This window comes from Dendrobates tinctorius, unplaced genomic scaffold (genome assembly GCF_039654945.1).
Source record: "Dendrobates tinctorius isolate UK_male_01 unplaced genomic scaffold, ASM3965494v1 ptg000005l, whole genome shotgun sequence".
NCBI classification, from domain to species: Eukaryota; Metazoa; Chordata; class Amphibia; order Anura; family Dendrobatidae; genus Dendrobates; species Dendrobates tinctorius.
In genome coordinates this window covers 26,718,181-26,742,565 of record NW_027361673.1, presented here as the reverse complement: position 1 = coordinate 26,742,565, position 24,385 = coordinate 26,718,181, and the positions used below count along the sequence as shown (strand labels likewise).

At 45.4% G+C, this 24,385-nt stretch overlaps 1 long non-coding RNA gene across 1 annotated transcript in view; it reads left to right on the top strand.

Annotated features, from left to right (window-relative positions):
• LOC141083561 (uncharacterized) overlaps nucleotides 1–22,119 on the top strand; it is a 44,906-nt gene extending 22,787 nt beyond the window's left edge. Inside the window, exon 2 of the long non-coding RNA XR_012230746.1 lies at nucleotides 21,435–22,119. This is a non-coding gene — a long non-coding RNA (uncharacterized lncRNA). The remainder of the gene's footprint in view (nucleotides 1–21,434) is intronic.
• Nucleotides 22,120–24,385: the final 2,266 nt, after the last annotated feature.

Below are 24,385 nucleotides of genomic sequence, written 5' to 3'. Positions count from 1 at the left end.
GTTTACAAATAAGAAAATAATAATTTCCTTTATTTAACCTATTTGCCCCCAAGCATGTTTTGACCTTCCTGACCAGGCCAAATTTTACAACTCTGACCACTGTCACTTTATGAGGTAATAACTCTGGAACACTTCCATGGATCCCGCTGATTCTGAGAATGTTTTCTTGTGACATATTGTACTTCATGACGGTGGTAAAATTTGTTTAATATGGCTTGCATTTATTTGTAAAAAAAAAAACACAAAACGGAAATTTGGTCCAAATTTTTAAAAGTCAGCAATTTTCAAACTGTAAATTTTTTATGCCCATAAACCAGAGAGTTATGTCACACAAAATAGTTAATAAATTACATATTCCACATGTTTACTTTACATCACCACAATTTTTGAAACATAATTTTTTTTGTTAAGGAAGTTAGAAGGGTTAAAATTTGACCAGCAATTTCTCATTTTTCCAACAAAATTTACAAAATCACTTTTTTTAGGGACCACATCACATTTGAAGTGAGAGAACCTCGTCAGACAAATATAAATGCAAAAAGTATGTTACTTTTATTCCTCTTATTGTTGCATAACAGGACCAAAAATAGAACACAGATAATATCAATGTTTCGGCTCCCTAGCCTTTATCAAGATCCACAAGAAATGCATCTAGATGTGCAGTGATTACCTTGAACCCCCAGGTACTTGACAGAAGTTTATAAAGTAGAGCTGTAAAAAAAAAATCATATTATTTACACAAAAATTTATTTTGGACCCCATTTTTTTTATTTTTACAAGGGTAGCAGGAGTAATTGCACCATACAATTTGTTGTGCAATTTCTCCTCAGTATGCAGATAACCCATATGTGGGGGAAAACTACTGTTTGAGTGCATGACAGGGCACGGAAAGGAAAGAGCACCATTTGACTTTTTGAATGTAAAATTGACTGGAATCATTAGTGGACGCCATGTCGAGTTTTGAGGGCCCTTGATGTGCCTAAACAGTGGAAACCACCAGCACAAGCGACCCCATTTTGGAAACCAAATCCCTCAAGGAATTTATTTAGATGTGTGGTGAGCACCTAGAACCCTCAGGTTCTAAACAGAATTTTACAACATTGATCTGTGAAAATGAAAAAAAAATATATTTTCCTAGCAAAAATGTTTAGACCCAAATTTTTTCATTTTCACAAGGGTAGCAGGACAAAATGGACACCAAAATTTATTGTGTAATTTCTAGTGAGTACACTGATACCCTATATATGGTCGAAAACTACTTTTGAGGCAGAGTGAGAAGCCCAGATTGGAGTTTAGATTTTGTTGGAATGGTTTGAGGGTGACATGCTATATTAGTAGAGCCCCTGAGGTACCAAAACAACAGAAACCCCCCCTATATGTGTTAGGAGTGGCGGAAGACACTAAATAAAAAATAAAGTGCCTTCGCCACTTGGGGTCCACCGTGCGGTGGATGGAAAAACCGCTGCTAAAAGAGGCAGAGCACTAAGGCGGTAATGTGCACAGGGTTTTAACTGCACCCAGTGCACACAAGCAAGCTCTGTTATGCTCACAGAGCTGCAGAAACAAAGCATAAACTAAACGCTGAGTCTGTTCAGAGTCACAGACTTTCAGCGACGCAGACATGGTATTAAGGGTCACAGGAGTAGCCTTAGACAGCAGGACTACTCTGTCTAGACCTACCATAAAATGAGCTGCGTGGTGTCGCAACTGCAGACGCAGAAATAAGCTGCAACTGCAGCGCGGCTAGAACTAAGCCGCTGGTAAGGCGCTGCAATAACGCTGGCGCAATGCAGACGCTAAGCTGCTGTGCAAGATGGAGCTAAGACACGCTGGTGCTAGCGCTGCTACTGTCGAACCCAAACACTCACACAATCATATTATCAGAGGAAAGGGGTTCCTTAATAAGTCAGTCACCAGTCCAAGCATCCATCACCATACATACAGCAGCAAGTATGAAAAATAGTAGTGCATGGCGGAACAGCCATGCACGCTTTTTATACCAAACAGGACCTTCCGGAAATCTCCAAGGCTCCATGAAGAGCCAATGGGATTCGACACAGGACCTGATCACCTGACTCCCGAACTCCAATGGGAGTTCATCCCATGAGCATGCTCAGATGAGGGAACAAAGGACTTAGCCTCTGGAGAGAGTTGCCGCAAGGCAATCTCCTCTGCAATCTCCTCTGCAGCAGGAAAAACGCAGGAGACTGCAGAACGTGAGGACCTAGATCTCAGCAAAGGAGAGGCAGAAATCAGAGTCCTAACATTACCCCCTCTCCTAGGGCCCCCTCCTCCCTGAGCCCTCCGGACCTCGTCCAAAGGTGAGCCTGGTGTCCTGGTAGGTGAGATGGTAAACCGGGACACCTGGACGGCATCAGTGGAGACAAGGTCACCAGGCTTCAGAAGAGACACCTGGGAAATGGCGGGAGCGGCCGATGCAAGAGCGTCGCCGTGTGTCGGCGGCCGTCGCCACCCTCTGCCTAGGAAGGCTTTTCTGAGCACATGAGGTGCAAGTCTGGATAAATTTTTTAATGTCCCGAGCTCTATGGGGCCACCAATATGCTCCGGCCAAAAGCTTCGAGATTTGCATGTAGCCCCGATGGTGAGGCGCATTGGACGCATGCGCCCATGCGAGAACCTGAGCCCTAAGATGAGGAGGGACAAAGGTCTCTATGACTGGTTCAGACTCCGACCGTTGCAGGGAGCTGGCTTCCGGAGAAACCGCACATACATGGTGACAACCGCAAATGGATTCCTGATCTGAGTCTGTATTAAGATTGGTACGAGACACCTCCATGGGCTCAGAGGGTAGAACCTCTGGCTCAGACAGCTCAAGAGGTTCGAAAAATTTAGAAGCCGAAACAGCTCTTCGCTTGGAGTGAGCCCGCTCCATACCGCGCTCCGAAAAACGGAGGTCGATACGTGAGGAGACGGAAATTAACTACTCCAAGCTGGTGGGGATCTCTCTAGTGGAGACAGAATCCTTCACGTGCTCTGCTAGACCTCGCCAAAAAACGGGGATGAGGGCTTTGTTCGGACCATTCCAACTCGGACGCCATTGTCCGAAAGCGGACGGCATACTGGCTAACCGAGAGTGACCCCTGAGTAAGGGCGAGTAGTTGCAGAGATGTATCGTGCGTGACCCGAGGACCGAGAAATACTTGCTTGATGGCTGTCAGCAGAATGTGAGGACCTAGATCTCAGAAAAGGAAAGGCAGAAATCAGAGTCCTAACAATATGTGACCTAATTTTACAAACTATTTTATTACTAATTTTACAAACTACACCTCTCAATGAATTCATCTAGGGGTGCCATGATCATATTGACACCACATGTTATGGTTTGCGAGAGCCATCACCCACTGGGAGAGCCGCTGAGGGGTCAGAACAGCAGAACCCCTCATAAGTGACACCTGATGTGAAGGGTTAATACTAAAGTCAAAGCTGAAGTTTCTTTTTATCCATTCTCTGAAGGTTTCGTTTCTCCATTTTTGTTGCTGTAAGATAAATTTTTGTAATTGGCATGGGCTGTCATGAAACCAGACTGTTCCCATCAGGTGCAAGTTAAGGGAGGCGGTGGTGTAAAACTCTGAAGAATATGCCATTATACTACTTTCTATTTGGATATGGACATATATGTAGTTTCCGGTTTTCTTGCAATATTATTGGCTTATAAAGTGAAATGATGTTATTGGTAGTTGAGAACTTTGCATAATTAAGCAAAATGTTATAAAAGAAGTGACTATAATAAAGGGGCTTAGTGATCTGCCTCGATCCTCCCCGTCTCCGTGTGGTCATTTGAGTTGAGTACACTGGCTACCCATCCACTCCAGAATTCAGTATAAACTTATTACCCTCACCCACAAAGCCCTCCATGGCTCAGCACCACCCTACATCTTCTCCCTTGTTTCAGTATACCACCCTACCCGCGCCCTCCGTTCTGCTGATGACCTGAGGTTAGTATCCTCAATAGTCAGAACCTCCCACTCCCGTCTCCAAGACATTACACGTGCCGCGCCAATTCTTTGGAATGCACTTCCCAGGTCAATACGATTAGTCCCCAATCCCCACAATTTTAAGCGTGTCCTGAAAACGCATTTATTCAGACTGGCCTATCGCCTCAACACATTAACCTAACCTATCCCTGTGTGGCAGAGCCAAAAGTTTTACCATAACCAGGTTCCCAGCATCATGTTCCCACATGCTTTATGCATCCATTAGCCCTCTGTGTCTGTACTGTTACACACTTAACATTATGGCTGGTCCATACAATCAGAGCAACTGTTACCACCCACCTTTCGTGTCTACCTCTTTCCTCATAGACTGTAAGCTTGCGAGCAGGGCCCTCACTCCTCTTGGTATTTGTTATAATCTACTGTATGTGATTATTGTTATGCTGTAATGTCTATTGTCTGTACAAATCCCCTCTGAAATGTAAAGTGCTGCGGAATATGTCGGCGCTATAAAAATAAAATTTATTATTATTATTATTATTTGAGTTGCTAGCAACACTCTGTGGAATAATTTGGACATCACTGGCTCAACCGTGAAGGGTTAATTTAGCTCTCCCTAAATAGCTACCTCAACAGCTGGTGCCCAACGTGGGGCCCCCGAACAGGGACGCCTCTGCCCCCGGAGGACAACAAGACAAAGGACCCTCGGAGCGGACACAGGTGCTGGAAAATTGGGACTGATCATCCCCCACGACAACCACGGTAAGTTGGCAGTTATACTGTTCAGACTGACCGTTGGTGTGGTTTTCCTGTGTTTGTTGCTGCAAAGAGGATCTGAGGTTTGTCCCCGTGGTGGGGTGATTCATGGGTGGAATCATATAGAGGTGCAGTCCCGTTGGGGGCCCAGTGCTCGAACCGTACCTCAAAAGGGACGGACACCCCGGATTGACCAGTGATTGTGACTCTTTATAGTCAAAATATCCTGAAATCCTGAATTCATTGTTAGTAATCAGGCGTGGTGAGGTGATCAAAGACTGGGATAGGATACGTAACTCAGGTATATATACACTCACTGGCCACTTTATTAGGTACACCATGCTAGTAAGGGGTTGGACCCCCTTTTGCCTTCAGAACTGCCTCAATTCTTCGTGGCAGAGATTCAACAAGGTGCTGGAAGCATTCCTCAGAGATTTTGGACCATATTGACATGATGGCATCACACAGTTGGCGCAGATTTGTCGGCTGCACATCCCTGATGCGAATCTCCCGTTCCACCACATCCCAAAGATGCTCTATTGGATTGAGATCTGGTGACTGAGGAGGCCATTTGAGTACAGTAAACTCATTGTCATGTTCAAGAAACCAATCTGAGATGATTCGAGCTTTATGACATGGCGCATTATCCTGCTGAAAGTAGCCATCAGATGTTGGGTACATTGTGGTCATAAAGGGATGGACATGGTCAGCAACAATACTCAGGTAGGCTGTGGCGTTGCAACGATGCTCAATTGGTACCAAGGGGCCCAAAGAGTGCCCAGAAAAAATTCCCCACACCATGACACCACCACCACCAGCCTGAACCGTTGATACAAGGCAGGATGGATCCATGCTTTCATGTTGTTTACGCCAAATTCTGACCCTACCATCCGAATGTCGCAGCAGAAATCGAGACTCATCAGACCAGGCAACGTTTTTCCAATCTTCTACTGTCCAATTTCGATGAGCTTGTGCAAATTGTAGCCTCAGTTTCCTGTTCTTAGCTGAGAGGAGTGGTACCCAGTGTGGTCTTCTGCTGCTGTAGCCCATCTGCCTCAAAGTTCGACGCACTGTGCGTTCAGAGATGCTCTTCTGCCTACCTTGGTTGTAACGGGTGGCAATTTGAGTCACTGTTGCCTTTCTATCAGCTCGAACCAGTCTGCCCATTCTCCTCTGACCTCTGGCATCAACATGGCATTTCCGGCCACAGAACTGCCGCTCACTGGATTTTTTTTCTTTTTCGGACCATTCTCTGTAAACCCTAGAGATGGTTGTGCGTGAAAATCCCAGTAGATCAGCAGTTTCTGAAATTCTCAGACCAGCCCTTCTGGCACCAACAATCATGCCACGTTCAAAGGCACTCAAATCACCTTTCTTCCCCATACTGATGCTCGGTTTGAACTGCAGGAGATTGTCTTGACCATGTCTACATGCCTAAATGCACTGAGTTGCCGCCATGTGATTGGCTGATTAGAAATTAAGTCTTAACACACAGTTGGACAGGTGTACCTAATAAAGTGGCCAGTGAGTGTAGATAGATATATATAACCAGAGGTGTCCGGAGGGATAGTCTGAGACGCCCTCCTCCTTTCACTGAGTACCGCGAATCTTGGGCAATCCCAGAGGGGGATTATTGACCCGGTGGAACAGAGACTGAAATGGCCGCCAGATCTGTGCACAACTGAAGGATATTTAGCTCTAAATGAGAGAATCCGTGGAAGGAAAAGAAGAATTTTGTGGCTTGGCAGATGAATTGTGTGACGAAGGTGTTAAGAAGAACAGAGGAAGTGAATTCTGATTGTTTCTGTTACTGCTATGTTGAAGAAGGAAAAATTGTCTATTATTATGGCAAGGACTGGATGTATTGTGGTTCAAGAAAGTGACTGTGGTGTCAGAAAGTGATTAAAGAAGGAACTGATATCGAGACTGATGTGTCAGGCAGGCAAATAGTTAAGAATAATTTGAAAGAAGAGGTCTCCCTGCTAAATAATGATTGTACAAGTAGACCGGGAGAAGCAGTCCCCGCCCCCACCTTTCCTTTGTTAAACTCTGACGGTACCTATTATCATCCACCGCTAGCCTCAGTCCCCGCTATGTCTAATATTGCTAGTGGTTATGAGTATACTCCCTTCACCCCATCATAAATAGACACTCTTTGCAATCAATTACCCAATCCAGAGACTTCCCCCATGGCTTTCTACAGGCAAATGGCATCAAATCGAGAGATTTATTCCACTCCCCGAAGAGATCTATTACACATAATTACACATACTTCGAGTAAAAGTTGGGGAGGGGTATTTTCCAATTATTGAGGGTGGCATAATGTATAATGTGAACCTGGATGGGGAAACCTATGAGAGTGGTGTTGATTTCTGCAATACTTTAAAGGTTTGGGCACAAGATAAATTAGGGGACTAAGCTACCTCTCTCACAGATGTCACACAGGCCAAAGGGGAGACTGCCGAGAAGTTCTGTGGGCGTCTTATTGTAGTATTTAGAGATCTGGGATTCTCACTGTAAAATGAAGCCCATACACATCTTTTTGTGGCAGCTTTATTGTCCGGCCTCAGACCCGAATTGCAAGAGGCAATAATTTCAGTTAGACTTGACATTGAGAATTCCACTCCGGACAATGCATTGAAAGTAATAAAAAGTTTTCAGAAGACTTTAACCCGCTCTGTTCAGCAGAGAGAGAAAAAAAAAGCAAGCTAGCAGCCAGCAGCTGCTCCAGCCGCCACTGTCATGAACTCATTTTCTGCTCCACCAGTTGAGAGTTCACCTTCCATTCTCCCTCTGGTGGTGACAGGAGGTAGTGCGGTTTGTTTAAGTGGTAGTGATCTGCCACCTGATGAGGAAGATAACGATTGGATCTCTGGAGTATCAGACTGGATATGACAGCCGACGCCCTATCCGGGTGCTGGTGATTCAGTCTGCTTCTCAGGTCCTGGACTTCAGCTCTCTTCCAGTCTTCTCAAGTTAAGTTTGTTTTTTGCTAATGTTCACACTTGCACTTGTTGGTCAATTCAGTTTTTTGTGTAATCAGCCTGCCCTTGCTGGGGCTATGCTGAAATTCCACTCCTATTAATCAGTATTTGCCAATCTGCTTTTTGTCCCTTATTAGATTGGCCTCTTTTTTGCTCTGTCTCAGAATATTTCAGAGTGCTGATCTAGGTTTAGAAGTCTAGTGACTTCAGGGTTAATTTTGCTATCAGAAGTGTTAGACATTATTTTTGTAGGTTGTTTTTGGCAGATTGCAGACAGTGTCTTTCCTTTTCTGTCCTTTTTAGTTAGCCAGGCCCCATCGTTTGCTCAGCCTATTTTCCTGCCTTTGTTTGTATTTTCATCTTGCTTCACCGTCAATACATGTGGGGGGCTGTCTTTCCTTTGGGGTCTGCTCTGGGGCAGTTAGTTTTCCTCTTTTCCTGCTTTAGGCTTATGTAGTTCTCCGGTTGTGACGAGGCGTCTAGGACCAACGTAGGAACGCTCCACGACTGCTGCTAGTTGTGCGGGTAAGATCAGGGATCTGCAATCTGCATAGTTACCAACTTCTCTGGTTTTCTGAGACTTAGCTTGTTGTCTTTTTTTCCTCCTCGGTTTCCCATTCATAACAGAATCACCAGCCATACCGCAGATTCTAGGGTACTCAAAAGCAGGAAAGGATTGTTAGAGAAAGAAAAAAAAAAGTGTCAGAATTTTTTCTTTTTTTATTATGTATTTTTTCCTCTTTTTCTCTGGGGTCGTAGGAGGATTTTTTTCCTAATGGAGATTAAGAAACTGTCTGATCGTGTGGAGCAGCTTGCTGCTGAAGTACAGGGAATTTCCACCTACCTTATTCAGTCACATGCTGTTGAACCCAGGATTCCTACTCCTGATGTGTTTTCTGGGGATCGGTCTAAATTTCTGAATTTTAAGAATAATTGTAAATTATTTCTTGCTTTGAAGCCTAACTTATCGGGGAGCTCTGTGCAGCAGGTTAAAATTGTCATCTCCTTGCTGCGCAGCGATCCCCAAGATTGGGCTTTTTCTCTGACACCTGAAAATCCTATTGTCATGATCCAGTGTTGGATCTGGTGGTATTAAAAGCACAAAGTGAACTTTTTTTACTTTGGTTAAGTTCAAAGGTGTTTTGACTGTCCCGGGTGGTGGTTAGTGGTATTGCACCTTAGGTTAGGTTGCACTTAATTATGGTTCAGGTGTGACACTCTATAAATGGGTCTCACAGTGTTCACTCACTGCTGGTGATATTTCTTGCTTAGTTGTTGTAGAGCCTGGTGGAAGGATGGAGCTGGATTGGAGTCCTGCGCAGTCAGCCAGAGAGAACGAGTGCCAGCTAATGGTGTCTGCAGGAAGGACTGGCATGGCCTGGTGGAGTCGCAGTTTATGGTGTCGGCAGGAAGTGCGGGCATTGCTTAGAGGAGTGGCGACTAGGAAGAGAGTTGCACTCAGCATGCTCGACTTGGTTGCTGAGAACTGGACTCGAGCATGCTTGGATTCTTGGCAGAGGCTGGACTCATCTTGGGACTCTGTGTACTGGACTGCTGCAAGTGGTGATGGACTCTGCTCCCAGGCTGCACGATGGTGATGGATCAGGGTGGAGGAGAAGATGCACACAGGTGGTGGGCTCTGTTGCTAGGAGCGTACGCAACAGAGCAAAGCTAAGTGGTGTTTCCCCTGTATTGTCTCTTTCCTCATGTGTGTTATTAGTGCAGTGGTGGGATTAGTCTCCACACCGACCCATTCCCTAGTGAGGGTTTAGGGTCAGGGTGAGCAAGGGCGTTAAGGTACGCGTGCGGCGACAGGTGCGGAGCCTGTTTAGGGAATGTAAGGAGTGCAGGGACACTGACTCAGGGGAGCTTAGGAGGTCTCCACGTCCCCCATTCCCTATCGCAGGGCCCACCATTGTTAAAGTTTCCCAGGTTCCCCCCTTATTATTTAAATGCGCCTTACTGGAGGCGGTGTTTCCAGAAATATATTTATAACGTGTAATACCTAAATTCGCCAGGTGGAGGCGGCGTATCCACCTGCACGTTCTATTATTTAAATTCGCCCCACTGGAGGCGGTGTATCCAGGGTCACGTGTGTTATGGGTTCACCTTGCGGCATCATCTGCGACCTGACACACGTGACCATGACATTATCACCAGCCATATTTTTTTTTCTGGTGAGCTTCGGCCATGTGGAGACCTGTGGTAATTGCTGCCGGGCCTCACTGAGGAGAGTGGGTAGCGGCATGGTGTGTTAGAGCCACTGCAGCAGCAGTTATCAGGGTCTGGGGCCTCTGCTCAGTTAACCAGAGAAACAAAAATGGCGGCTGCGGTCTGGCAAAAGCCCCTAGAGTCGCTGCTGGGGAGCGGGACTTGCTCATGCACGGGGAGGTACCCAGGCAGGTGGGAGGAATGGTGCCCCACGGAGCTGCCTGGTATTCCCCGAGGTGAAGGGGTACATCCCTGTGGTGAGCAGACTAGGTGTATAGTCGCTGCTGGGGAGCGAGACTTGCTCATGCAGGGGACGCACCCAGGCAGGTGGGAGGAATGGTGCCCCATGGAGCTGCCTGGTATTCCCCGAGGTGAAGGGGTACGTCCCTGTAGGGAGCAGATTGGTGTATAGTCCGCGGGGCTCATGCCAAATCTTCGATGCCGCTCCTCCTGGTCGTGTGGAGGCGACCAGCGTGTGTATATATTTTCCTCCATATTCAGGCGGCTATGGTACTAATACCCCCTAGAGTCGCTGCTGGGGAGCAGGACTGGTTCATGCAGGCGGGCGCACCCAGGCAGGTGGGAGGAATGGTGCCCCACGTAGCTGCCTGGTATTCCCCGAGGTGAAGGGGTACGCCCCTGTGGTGAGCTGACTGGTGTGATAGTCCGCGGGGTTTTGCGCCGAATCTTCATACCATCGAAGAAGCCGCCCTCCTGGTCGTGTGGAGGTGACCAGCGAGAGTATATTTCCTCCATTTCCCGGTCCCCTTCTCCTCCTGGTGTGTGCAGCAGGTGTGCTGCGGGGGAGTAGGGACAAATCTCTACCCTCGCCATTAACCAACCCTAGGAGGCGCAGTCCTCATGGTGAAAGGGTTGGAGGGTGGTGTCCCTTGGTGAATAGTGGGGGTGTGAGTGTGGTGACACAGGGGGACGCCTCTGTTGTCAAGTCCAGAGTGAGTTCACCAAGTAATGACAAATGTACAGTATGTGTGCAATAAACGTTCAGGTCCGGACCTGTGTGTGAACGAGCATGTATGGGTCCCACCAAAAAACATCTTGTGGAAATGTGTTGTGGAGTCTGATCAGCTCTTAGCATACATACACATACATAATCTCGTTCCCTAGGTCGGCGCTGTGGAGATGAGTGGTGCCTCCAAAATGAACATGTATTGCCAATACCAGCGGTGTTTGTCATGAACCTGAAGTGTCAGGTAATGGTGGGGTGAACTCAGGATCTGGGCTTCCCCGCTGTAGGTGTTTCCCTAATGAGGGGTGGTCTTGAGGGTCCAAAGGCCCCTCATTAAGGAGGGGGTACTGTCATGATCCAGTGTTAGATCTGGCGGTATTAAAAGCACAAAGTGAACTTTTTTTACTTTGGTTAAGTTCAAAGGTGTTTTGACTGTCCCCGGTGGTGGTTAGTGGTATTGCACCTTAGGTTAGGTTGCACTTAATTATGGTTCAGGTGTGACACTCTATAAATGGGTCTCAGGGTGTTCACTCACTGCTGGTGATATTTCTTGCTTAGTTGTTGGAGAGCCTGGTGGAAGGATGGAGCTGGATTGGAGTCCTGCGCAGTCAGCCAGAGAGAACGAGTGCCAGCTAATGGTGTCTGCAGGAAGGACTGGCATGGCCTTGTGGAGTCGCAGTTTATGGTGTCGGCAGGAAGTGCGGGCATGGCTTAGAGGAGTGGCGACTAGGAAGAGAGTTGCACTCAACATGCTCGACTTGGTTGCTGAGAACTGGACTCAAGCATGCTTGGATTCTTGGCAGAGGCTGGACTCATCTTGGGACTCTGTGTACTGGACTGCTGCAAGTGGTGATGGACTCTGCTCCCAGGCTGCACGATGGTGATGGATCAGGGTGGAGGAGAAGATGCACACAGGTGGTGGGCTCTGTTGCTAGGAGCGTACGCAACAGAGCAAAGCTAAGTGGTGTTTCCCCTGTATTGTCTCCTTCCTCATGTGTGTTATTAGTGCAGTGGTGGGATTAGTCTCCGCACCGACCCATTCCCTAGTGAGGGTTTAGGGTCAGGGTGAGCAAGTGCGTTAAGGTACGCGTGCGGCGACAGGTGCGGAGCCTGTTTAGGGAATGTAAGGAGTGCAGGGACACTGGCTCAGGGGAGCTTAGGAGGTCTCCACGTCCCCCATTCCCTATCGCAGGGCCCACCATTGTTAAAGTTTCCCAGGTTCCCCCCTTATTATTTAAATGCGCCTTACTGGAGGCGGTGTTTCCAGAAATATATTTATAACGTGTAATACCTAAATTCGCCAGGTGGAGGCGGCGTATCCACCTGCACGTTCTATTATTTAAATTCGCCCCACTGGAGGCGGTGTATCCAGGGTCACGTGTGCTATGGGTTCGCCTTGCGGCATCATCTGCGACCTGACACACGTGACCATGACACCTATTCTGACTAATGTGGATGCATTTTTTCAGGCCTTGAGGTTATTGTATGATGAACCTAATGCCGTTGATCAAGCTGAGAGAACCCTGTTGGCATTAAACCAGGGTCTGGATCCTGCAGAGTTGTACTGTCAAAAATTCCAAAAGTGGGCGGTCCTTACTACATGGCATGCATTGGCAGCTCTCTTTCGGAAAGGTTTGTCAGAGACCATAAAAGATGTTATGGTGGGATTTCCTGTTCCCTCTGGTCTGGCTGGCTCTATGTCATTAGCCATTCAAGTTGATCGGCGTTTATGTGAACGTAAAACTACATGGGAGGCGCTGTCACCTTTTGAACAAATGTCTGAACCTATGCAATGTGATGGGGTTTTGTCTAGGGCGCAACGTCGGGAGTTTATAAGGCGTAATAAGCTGTGTTTTTTCTGTGGAGACGCCTCTCATACTATTTCTGTCTGCCCTAAATGATAGAAACATTTTGCACACACATTTGCTGTGGGCAGTAAACAACCTAAGTTTCTTTTGGCAATTACTCTGATCTGCTCCTTGTCCACATTTTCCACTAAGGCTTTTGTGGATTCAGGAGCAGCTCTGAATCTGATGGATTTGGACTTTGCTAAACGTTGTGGTTTGTCCATGACGCCTATGCAGACGCCCATTCCTTTGACAGGTATTGATGCCACTCCTTTGGCGGAGAATAAACCTTAGTTTTGGACCCAGGTGATAATGCGAGTTGCCCCAGACCACCAAGAAAATTGTAAATTTGTGGTGCTGCATAATTTGCATGATACTATTGTTCTGGGGTTCCCCTGGTTGCAAACTCATAGCCCAGTTTTGGATTGGAAATCTGTGTCTGTGGTGAGTTGGGGTTGTCAGTGTGTTCTTAGGGACGCTCCTGTTTTCTCCACCTCTCCTCAGTCTTATGATATCCCTGATGATCTGGCTGATTTCTCTGAAGTTTTAGTGAGAGTAAGTCTGCGTCTTTGCCTCCTCATAGGAGTTATGACTGTGCAATTGAGTTGATGCCTGGGTGTAAATTTCCCAAGGGTTGGCTTTTCAACTTATCTGTACCCAAACATGATGCTATGCGATCCTATATTAAGGAGTCATATTAGACCATCCTCGTCACCGTTAGGCGCTGTTTTTTTTTGTGGCCAAGAAAGATGGTTCATTAAGACCGTGTATTGATTATCGTACCCTTAACAAGATGACGGTTAAATATCAGTACCCATTACCTCTGATGTCTGATTTATTCTCCAGAGTTAAGAGTGCCTGCTGGTTTACTAAGCTTGACCTCAGGGGGGCGTATAATCTTATTTGCATCAAGCACGAGGATGAATGGAAGACAGCGTTTAATACTCCGGAGGGACATTTTGAGTACCTGGTGATGCCTTTTGGGCTCTCTAATGCCCCTTCTGTCTTCCAATACTTTATGAATGATATTTTCCGAGACTTTGTGGATAAGTTTTTGATCATCTATCTGGATGATATTTTGATCTTTTCTAGTGATTGGGATTCCCATGTGGAACATGTCCGGACTGTGTTCCGGATTTTGAGGGAGAATTCCGTTTGTTAAGGGATCAAAGTGCCTCTTTGGTGTACAGAGGATTTCATTTTTGGGATTTATCTTGTCTCCATCGACTATTGAAATGGACCTGGCCAATGTACAGGCCATTTATGATTGGGTTCAGCCTACTTCTTTGAAGGCTCCCCAGAAGTTTTTGGGTTTTTCTAATTTCTATTGTAAATTTATAGGTAATTTTTCTAGTATTGTCAAACCACTGACTGATCTGACCAAGAAGGGAGCTGATGTGCAGTTTTACAGCAACCTGATGTCTCACTTCCATTTCAAGTGGAGGTGGACGCTTCTGAGATTGGTGCAGGAGCTGTGTTGTCCCAAAAAGACCCTGTGACTTCTAAGATGAATCCCTGTGCCTTCTTTTCTCGAAAGTTTTCCCCATCTGAACGCAACTATGATGTGGGGAATCGGGAATTGTTGGCCATGAAATGGGCATTTGAGGAGTGGAGACATTGGTTGGAGGGAGCTAGACATCAATTTGTGGTCCTCACCAATCACAAGAATCTGATTTATCTGGAGTCGGCCAAGCGCTTGAATCCTAGACAGGCTAGATGGGCCTTGTTTTTCACGCATTTTAATTTTGTGGTCTCTTTTCTTCCGGGCACTAAGAATGTTAAGGCAGACGCCCTTTCTAGGAGTTTCTTTGCTGATTCTCTTAATGTGACCGAGCATACTACTATCCTAGGTGAGGGGGTAGTTCTTTCTGCCATTTCGCCCGATTTGAGACGCGCCCTGGAGGAATTTCAGGAGGATAAACCTGAGCGTTGCCCTATGGGAAGATTGTATGTTCCTGACCAGTGGAGAAAGAGAGTGATGTCTGAAGTCCATTGCTCCGCGTTGGCTGGTAATCCGGGTATTTTTGGTACCAGAGATTTGGTGAGTCGGTCGTTTTGGTGGCCTGCCTTATCTCATGATGTCAGGAATTTTGTACAGTCCTGTGGGACTTGTTCTCAGTCTAAACCCTGTTCTCTTTCTAGTGGGTTGCTGATGCCCCTGCCGGTGCCCAAGAGGCCATGGACCCATATCTCAATGGATTTTATTTCTGATCTTCCTGTCTCTCAGAGAATGACTGTTATCTGGGTGATTTGTGATAGATTTTCGAAGATGGTCCATCTTGTACCACTCCCAAAGTTGCCATCTTCTGTTGAGTTGGTGCCCTTGTTTTTACAACAGGTGGTTCGGTTACACGGGATTCCTGAGAATATTGTGTCCGATAGAGGGGTCCAGTTTGTTTCCAGATTCTGGAAAGCCTTTTGTTCCAATCTGGGAATTCAGTTATCCTTCTCCTCCGCGTTTCATCCCCAGACCAATGGGCAGACTGAGAGAACAAACCAGACCCTGGAGTCTTATTTAAGATGTTTTATATCTGCTGATAAAGATAACTGGGTCTCAATTTTGCCCTTGGCCGAATTTGCACTGAACAATAGAGCTAGTTCTGCCACTCTGATGTCACCCTTTTTCTGTAATTTTGGGTTTCATCCTCGATTCTCTTCAGGGCAAGTGGAATCTTCGTCCTGCCCAGGTGTGGACACTGTGGTTGTGAGAATGCAGCAGATATGGGACCAAGTGGTGGATAAGTTGTCACTCTCTCAGGAAAAGGCCCAGCGTTTTTCCAACTGGCGTAGGACCATTGGTCCCCGGTTTAAAGTGGGTGATATGGTTTGGCTGTCGTCTAAGAATATTCCTATGAAGGTTGCATCTCCAAAATTTAAGCCAAGATTTATTGGACCTTATAAGATTTTGGAGATTCTTAATCCTGTTTCTTTTCGATTGGCTCTTCCAGTTACGTTCAAAATCCATAACGTATTTCACAAGTCACTGTTGAAGAGGTTTGCTGAGCCAGTAGTTCCTGTGGCGGCACCTCCTGATCCTGTATTGGTTAAAGGCAATGTGGAATATGAGATAGAGAAAATATTGGATTCTCGTTTGGTTAGACGGAGACTCCAGTATTTGTTCAAATGGAAGGGTTATGGCTAGGAGGATAATTCTTGGGTCTCTGCCTCTGATATTCATGCCAATAAATTGGTTCGTGCTTTTCACCGGGCCCATCCTGATCGGCCTGGTGGCATGGATGAGGGTTCGGTGACCCCTCCTCAAGGGGGGGTACTGTCATGAACTCATTTTCTGCTCCACCAGTTGAGAGTTCCCCTTCCGTTCTCCCTCTGGTGGTGACAGGAGGTAGTACGGTTGGTTTAAGTTGTAGTGATCTGCCACCTGATGAGGAAGATAACGATTGGCTCTCTGGAGTATCAGACTGGATATAAGACAGCCGATGCCCTATCCGGGTGCTGGTGATTCAGTCTGCTTCTCAGGTCCTGGACTTCAGCTCTCTTCCAGTCTTCTCAAGTTTGTTTTTTGCTAATGTTCACACTTGCGCTTGTTGGTCAATTCAGTTTTTTGTGTAATCAGCCTGCCCTTGCTGGGGCTATGCTGAAATTCCACTCCTATTAATCAGTATTTGCCAATCTTCTTTTTGTCCCTTATTAGATTGGCTTCTTTTTTGCTCTGTCTCAGAATATTTCAGAGTGCTGATCTAGGTTTAGAAGTCTAGTGACTTCAGGGTTAATTTTGCTATCAGAAGTGTTGGACATTATTTTTGTAGGTTGTTTTTGGCAGATTGCAGACAGTGTATTTCCTTTTCTGTCCTTTTTAGTTAGCCGGGCCCCATCGTTTGCTCAGCCTATTTTCCTGCCTTTGTTTGTATTTTCATCTTGCTTCACCGTCAATACATGTGGGGGGCTGTCTTTCCTTTGGGGTCTGCTCTGGGGCAGTTAGTTTTCATCTTTTCCTGCTTTTGGCCTATGTAGTTCTCCGGTTGTGACGAGGCGTCTAGGACCAACGTAGGAACGCTCCATGACTCCTGCGAGTTGTGCGGGTAAGATCAGGGATCTGCAATCTGCATAGTTACCAACTTCTCTGCTTTTCTGAGACTTAGCTTGTTGTCTTTTTTTCCTCCTCGGTTTCCCATTCATAACACCCCACCATTGTGCCCAGCACGGCTGCGAGTACACAGTCCCTTATCAGTATCAGTGTGCCTTTCAGCCCACACAGCAAACTCTGGCCCCCCCTCAGACTTCAGTTACTGGGAACCCCTCTCTGCCCCTCCCTGCTAATTCTGGCGCTGTGCCCGACTTGAACACTTTCAGAGAGATTGTCTTTCCCCTGCTAATTTAATCGGAGTAGATGGTAGACCCAATTAATATACTTTTATAAACCATATTTCTGTGGGACCTTTTCCCAAGGTTACTATTCAGTTCGTGATCTCTCCCACATGTTCAGTAAATTTATTAGGGGCAGATTTATTATCACAGTTCCACTCCGAAATACAATTCTAAGATGATGGTCAGATGGCTCTTACGTTATATAATCCCTATGTAGATGAAGACAGAGAGGAAATCTGTATTTTGCATGCCCTTCCTACAGTTATGATGGCCCTGATAGGCTCAGATCCACCCCCAATATTGCCTGAGGATCAACGACTCACCCCATACCTCTCAGAGATACCATCTAAACTCTGGTCAAAAGGGCCAAATGATATAGGGAAAATGCCTGTAGAACCAGTAAAAGTGTTTCTCAAACCTGGTGCCTAATCCACCTACTCTTTTGTCCCAAATACCCCAGGATGCTGCTTGGTTTACAGTTATTGATCTTGCCAATGCCTTCTTTAGCATTCCGTTACAGCCAGACTGCCAGTTTCTATTTGCATTCACTTAGCAGGGACAACAGTTAATATCCACAGTTATGCCACAAGGGGCCCAAAACAGTCCCATCCAGTTTGCAAAAAATATGAGCACGTGTCTTTTGCCATTTCTGCCACTGTTAGCCTCCTTAAGTATCTGGCAGCACTGGACTGTCGGGTTTCGGCCTCGAGACTTCAGTTCTGCCTTGGTCAAGTGATATTCTTGGGTCACTGTCTCCTTCAGGGTGCCAGACACCTTGCAGAAGAAAAATAGCTGTCAGCTCCCTTCCTTTCCCAAAAGATGAAACTAGATGAAACTGAACTCCAGCATTTTCTTGGACTATGCACTTATTGTTGTCAGTGGATACCGGATGCATCCCGCATAATGCAACCCCTTTACAACGCCTTGAAAGACGGCATAATGAATTATAAGGAAAGATGGCAGTGATGAGGATTACCTCCAATATGATTGCTCCCAACTTCTGACTGAAGAAACAGCTACTCCACCAAATGTCAGTAGTGAGAATCCACTCCCAAATCCTGATCTGGTGTTATACACGGATGGTTCAAGATATGCTGACGAATTTGGTAGATTCCACACCGGATACGCTGTTACCACAGAGGACACTGTAGTGCACGCAGCTGCGCTCCCGCCCTCACAGTCAGCACAAGAAGCAGAACTCCAGGCTCTGTCTACTGCATGTTCTTTGGCCAAGAACAGATGGGCTAATATATACACGGACTCACGGTATGCATTTGGTATTGCTCACGATTTTGGAGCTCTATGGGCCAATCGAGGGTTTATTACTACTGCCGGAACCCCAGTGAAAAATGCTGAAACTGTTAAAACCCTCATGGACTCAATCAAATTACCTACTCAAGTGGCCATTATCAAAGTTAAGGCGCACGGTCCTAGGACCAGTCCACAGACTGTTGGCAACGCATTTGAGGATATGCAAGCAAAAGCCGCTGCTCTCTTACCCATTGAACCAACCATACCAACTATCGTGACCACACGCTCTCAACGTTAACAGTTACAAGAAGCATTGACCCTACAAGAACCTGATGATCTACAACAGACTGAAGTTTTCTGTCAGACCCTGTGAGACTGCTTAATGACGATGCAGAGAATGTCTCCAAAGGAAGGGGTGAAGCAATGGAAGACTGATGGGGCACATATGGATAATGGTCTCTGGAAAAGGACCAACTCGTGTGTCTCCCTAAGCGGATGTACCTTGCTATTGCCATATGGGCACATGGACCTACAGTGGGGCAAAAAAGTATTTAGTCAGTCAGCAATAGTGCAAGTTCCACCACTTAAAAAGATGAGAGGCGTCTGTAATTTACATCATAGGTAGACCTCAACTATGGGAGACAAACTGAGAAAAAAAAATCCAGAAAATCACATTGTCTGTTTTTTTTTCATTTTATTTGCATATTATGGTGGAAAATAAGTATTTGGTCAGAAACAAGCAATGAAGATTTCTGGCTCTCACAGACCTGTAACTTCTTCTTTAAGAGTCTCCTCTTTCCTCCACTCATTACCTGTAGTAATGGCACCTGTTTAAACTTGTTATCAGTATAAAAAGACACCTGTGCACACCCTCAAACAGTCTGACTCCAAACTCCACTATGGTGAAGACCAAAGAGCTGTCAAAGGACACCAGAAACAAAATTGTAGCCCTGCACCAGGCTGGGAAGACTGAATCTGCAATAGCCAACCAGCTTGGAGTGAAGAAATCAACTGTGGGAGCAATAATTAGAAAATGGAAGACATACAAGACCACTGATAATCTCCCTCGATCTGGTGCTCCACGCAAAATCCCACCCCGTGGGGTCAGAATGATCACAAGAACGGTGAGCAAAAATCCCAGAACCACGCGGGGGGACCTAGTGAATGAACTGCAGAGAGCTGGGACCAATGTAACAAGGCCTACCATAAGTAACACACTACGCCACCATGGACTCAGATCCTGCAGTGCCAGACGTGTCCCACTGCTTAAGCCTGTACATGTCCGGGCCCGTCTGAAGTTTGCTAGAGAGCATTTGGATGATCCAGAGGAGTTTTGGGAGAATGTCCTATGGTCTGATGAAACCAAACTGGAACTGTTTGGTAGAAACACAACTTGTCGTGTTTGGAGGAAAAAGAATACTGAGTTGCATCCATCAAACACCATACCTACTGTAAAGCATGGTGGTGGAAACATCATGCTTTGGGGCTGTTTCTCTGCAAAGGGGCCAGGACGACTGATCCGGGTACATGAAAGAATGAATGGGGCCATGTATCGTGAGATTTTGAGTGCAAACCTCCTTCCATCAGCAAGGGCATTGAAGATGAAACGTGGCTGGGTCTTTCAACATGACAATGATCCAAAGCACACCGCCAGGGCAACGAAGGAGTGGCTTCGTAAGAAGAATTTCAAGGTCCTGGAGTGGCCTAGCCAGTCTCCAGATCTCAACCCTATAGAAAACCTTTGGAGGGAGTTGAAAGTCCGTGTTGCCAAACGAAAAGCCAAAAACATCACTGCTCTAGAGGAGATTTGCATGGAGGAATGGGCCAACATACCAACAACAGTGTGTGGCAACCTTGTGAAGACTTACAGAAAACGTTTGACCTCTGTCATTGCCAACAAAGGATATATCACAAAGTATTGAGATGAAATTTTGTTTCTGACCAAATACTTATTTTCCACCATAATATGCAAATAAAATGAAAAAAAACAGACAATGTGATTTTCTGGATTTTTTTTTCTCAGTTTGTCTCCCATAGTTGAGGTCTACCTATGATGTAAATTACAGACGCCTCTCATCTTTTTAAGTGGTGGAACTTGCACTATTGCTGACTGACTAAATACTTTTTTGCCCCACTGTATATATCAAGGAAAGAATCAGGCCCTTGCACTGGTGCAAAAATTCTACTGGGCCCTGGTTCTCCAGTTGGCCGGAAGCATTCCCTGTTGCCAACATGACTGCAAAGACCACAGCAAAGAAATTGGTGATGGAAGTTACATGCAGATATGGGGTTCCAGAAGTTGTTGAAAGTGATCAAGGTCCGGCCTTTTCTTCTTATGTGTACCAAGAAGTACTGACAATGCTTGGATCCACTGTAGCCCTCCATACTCTGTACCACCCACAATCCAGTGGGAAAGTTGAGAGGCTGAACGGCACACTGAAGGGACAATTGACCAAAATGATGCAGGAGACTACGGCTCCATGGCCAGAGCTCCTACCCATTGTACTATACCATATTCGTACTACCCCTATTGCAAAACATGGCCTGTCCCCATATGAGATATTGTTTGGTACTAGGCCCCCAGTTGCGAATTTCCAGCCTCAGCAGTTATCAGAAGAAACTGACCGTGCTGTTCAATATGTTATTCAGCTTAGTAAAAATATTGCTAACACCTATGCTCTAGTTTCCTCTTCTTTTCCAGATTCAGCATAAACCGACACCTGTTATAACCTGAAGCCTGGTGATTTGGTAGTCGTGAAGAGGCATGTCAGGAAGCACGGACTAGAACCCTTGTATGACAGTCCCTATCAAGTTCTCCTCATCACCCAACAAGCCAATAGCAAATGAAGGGGCATAATGTTTTGGTTTTTCGCATTTTCCATAATATTATAGGTAGAAGTTAAAAGTTAAAGTTAGAAGATATTCAATGACTCAGAGATCAATACGATAAAGACAATGATCGTACTAAGGACAGTTGGTGGTCAGACACCTTCTCCTTTCTCAATCCAGCCAATTGGTTTAAGGGAATTGGGGGCTGGATAGCTGGGATCTTACAAAGCTTGTTACACATTGCTGTCTGTATCCTTGTGGTATATGTGATACTAAAGCTTGTTCTTTGGTGTATTTCTGTATATATTAGGAAATTCTACACTAAGCCAGCTAATGATGATACCAAAGGCGTCGTTGCCCCTGCTCTCCTCTGCACCGATCTTAAAAGGCTACTTGATGAAGATGTCAAAGCCAAGCACATGGCTACCTACAAAAGTTCTCCACCACCGTCATCAAAAATTGTTATTCGTGAACTGCAGTATACAGGAGGGACGGGTGCGCCGCAACCGCCATGACTGGTAACACGGCATCAGTCATGTGAAGACCAGTACCCCTCAAGCTGTTAGCTTGGGATAGCACCTCTGATGCTGCATATGTGTTAACAAAATTTATCTAGGGGGGAATGTGAAGGGTTAATACTAAAGTTAAAGCTGAAGTTTCGTTTTATCCATTCTCTGAAGGTTTCGTTTCTCCATTTTTGTTGCTGTAAGATAAATTTTTGTAATTGGCATGGGCTGTCATGAAACCAGACTGTTCCCATCAGGTGCAAGATAAGGGAGGCGGTGGTGTAAAACTCTGAAGAATATGCCATTATACTACTTTCTATTTGGATACAGACATATATGTAGTTTCCGGTTTTCTTGCAATATTATTGGCTTATAAAGTGAAATGATGTTATTGGTAGTTGAGAACTTTGCATAATTAAGCAAAATGTTATAAAAGAAGTGACTAAAATAAAGGGGCTTAGTGATCTGCCTCGATCCTCCGGTACAGAGACCCCCGTCTCCGTGTGGTCATTTGAGTTGCTAGCAACACTCTGTGGAATAATTTGGACATCACTGGCTCAACCGTGAAGGGTTAACTTAGCCCTCCCTAAATAGCTACCTCAACACAGGCATGTGATATATATGTACGCCACATGTTGAGAATGCGTTAAAGAGGACTTGTCACCACTCCTAACGTGTCTAATTTAGAAAACACATTTCCCATAACACAAAAAGTCTGGGGAATCTTTATCTGGCACAGTGCTGCGCCTCAGTTATTTAATATCACAGCAAAGGTATATAACAGCATACTGTATGTAGATGTAAAAAGACATGTGCTGTTAATAGTGGACAGTGAAGGATCAATCACTATATATCATAAGACAAAAATGTGGAAACCACAGAAATCACGACTTCTAGATCCAAATGTTACAACAACAATATATTTCTTTATTAAAGAATACGGACAAAACAGGAAAAAGGGGTGAGCATGTACAAGGGAAATAAAGTGCAGCAGTGCAAAGGGACGCGCCGAACCTAGCTAAAATCGCACCATACAATATCTATATGTAAATGGCTGCAGATAGGCAGCACCTATAGAATTTATTGTGCCACAGTTATATAATGTAAGGCAACACACATATGTATATTCACAATCTAGTCATAGAGATCATGATAAAGACTTTAGGGAAATAAGTCCATGAAACTATCCATATCCCAGTGCCCATTACAATTAAAGTAGCACATCTTACAAAAATATATGGCCAAATAGTATAACTAAATACTCATTGCATATGTAATAACCAAAATTGGAAAGTGGACAGTAATTATAACATTATCACCGTCTCAAAATATGACTAACATGGCACTCTTTACCCACATGGTATCAAACGAATCACACAAAAGAGCATAATAGCTGTACGTGGGAGACGAGAAACCCCCCAGGAGAAAGCACATGCTGTGCTGCCCTCAAGAATTGACAGGGAAAGGGGGGAAGCCACAATGTTTACCTGAGTGGACACTGGTGCGGTCAGCAAGGCTGGCAGCGCGTTTCCCCGACGCGCGTTTTGGAGCAAAACTCCTTCGTCAGGGGGCGTGGCAGTAGTGTGCGTGACACAATGTAAATAGCACCAGACCGGAAGTATCTATGATGCGTACCGGAAGTGACGCGTGTGTCACCATGGCAACCTGTAACGCAAGGTGCACGCCGCGTCATGCAGTAGGAGGCACCGGGTGTTAACCCCGGTGTCCCCCACCCACATAGAGACGCCGCGGTCACCATACACGCCGGGGCATGGTACACAAGCGTGCAAAGGCCGCTATCATAGCAGTTCACAAACCATCAAAATTAAGAGAGAACATAAGGGAGGAGGTCATAGGATTAATCTTAGCAAATTAACCCCTAGGGGCTCACTTAATGGAAAGTAATGACAATGATGTCCATGTATAATGCTATTAATAAAATTAAGACAGCATAAAGTAAAATATGGAATAAACATATTAGATGGCATAACTTGTGAAAAAGACACATACTAGAAGAAACATGACATACAAGGTATGGCAATATGGTATATAAAATATACAGTATATCACATATGGTGGACACGTATAGTCCTGTAACTTCAAATGGGGGCACCATGTCCTTCCTCACAGAAATAGTAGATGGTAAATATACCCCTGTATGTGGTTAACACCCATGTCGACTATGCATTTCCATATTCAGAGGTCATCATTGAAAAATCTCCAAAATCTTCCTCCCCAAGTAATATAAGAGTTTAAATGAAGATATCATAGATCAAATCCAATCCGAATGCGTGAAGCGTGAATCTAAAAAAAGAAAAAAAACACTTTAAGACCAACCACAATTGCAATAGTAAAGGCCTTAAAGTAAGGGGAATAGATATGGTAGACTTGGGGATACGAGGTGGGAAGGTATCCCAATGGCTAGCCCAAAAAGAGACGCGGTGGATTTGGGCCTTGAATACGGTGCATCCACATGGGTTGAATGATAATTTGTCATATGCTCCATCCCTGTGACTACCCTTTCCTCTGTGGGGCAATGTCTGGGTGGACATTTGTGCTGCAGTGTTTTATTATTATTTGGTTTTAATATTTGTTTTTGTTGTCTTACATCCTTTTTTTTTAGATTCACGTTTCACGCATTCGGATTGGATTTGATCTATGATATCTTCATTTAAACTCTTATATTACTTGGGGAGGAAGATTTTGGAGATTTTTCAGTGATGACCTCTGAATATGGAAATGCATAGTCGACATG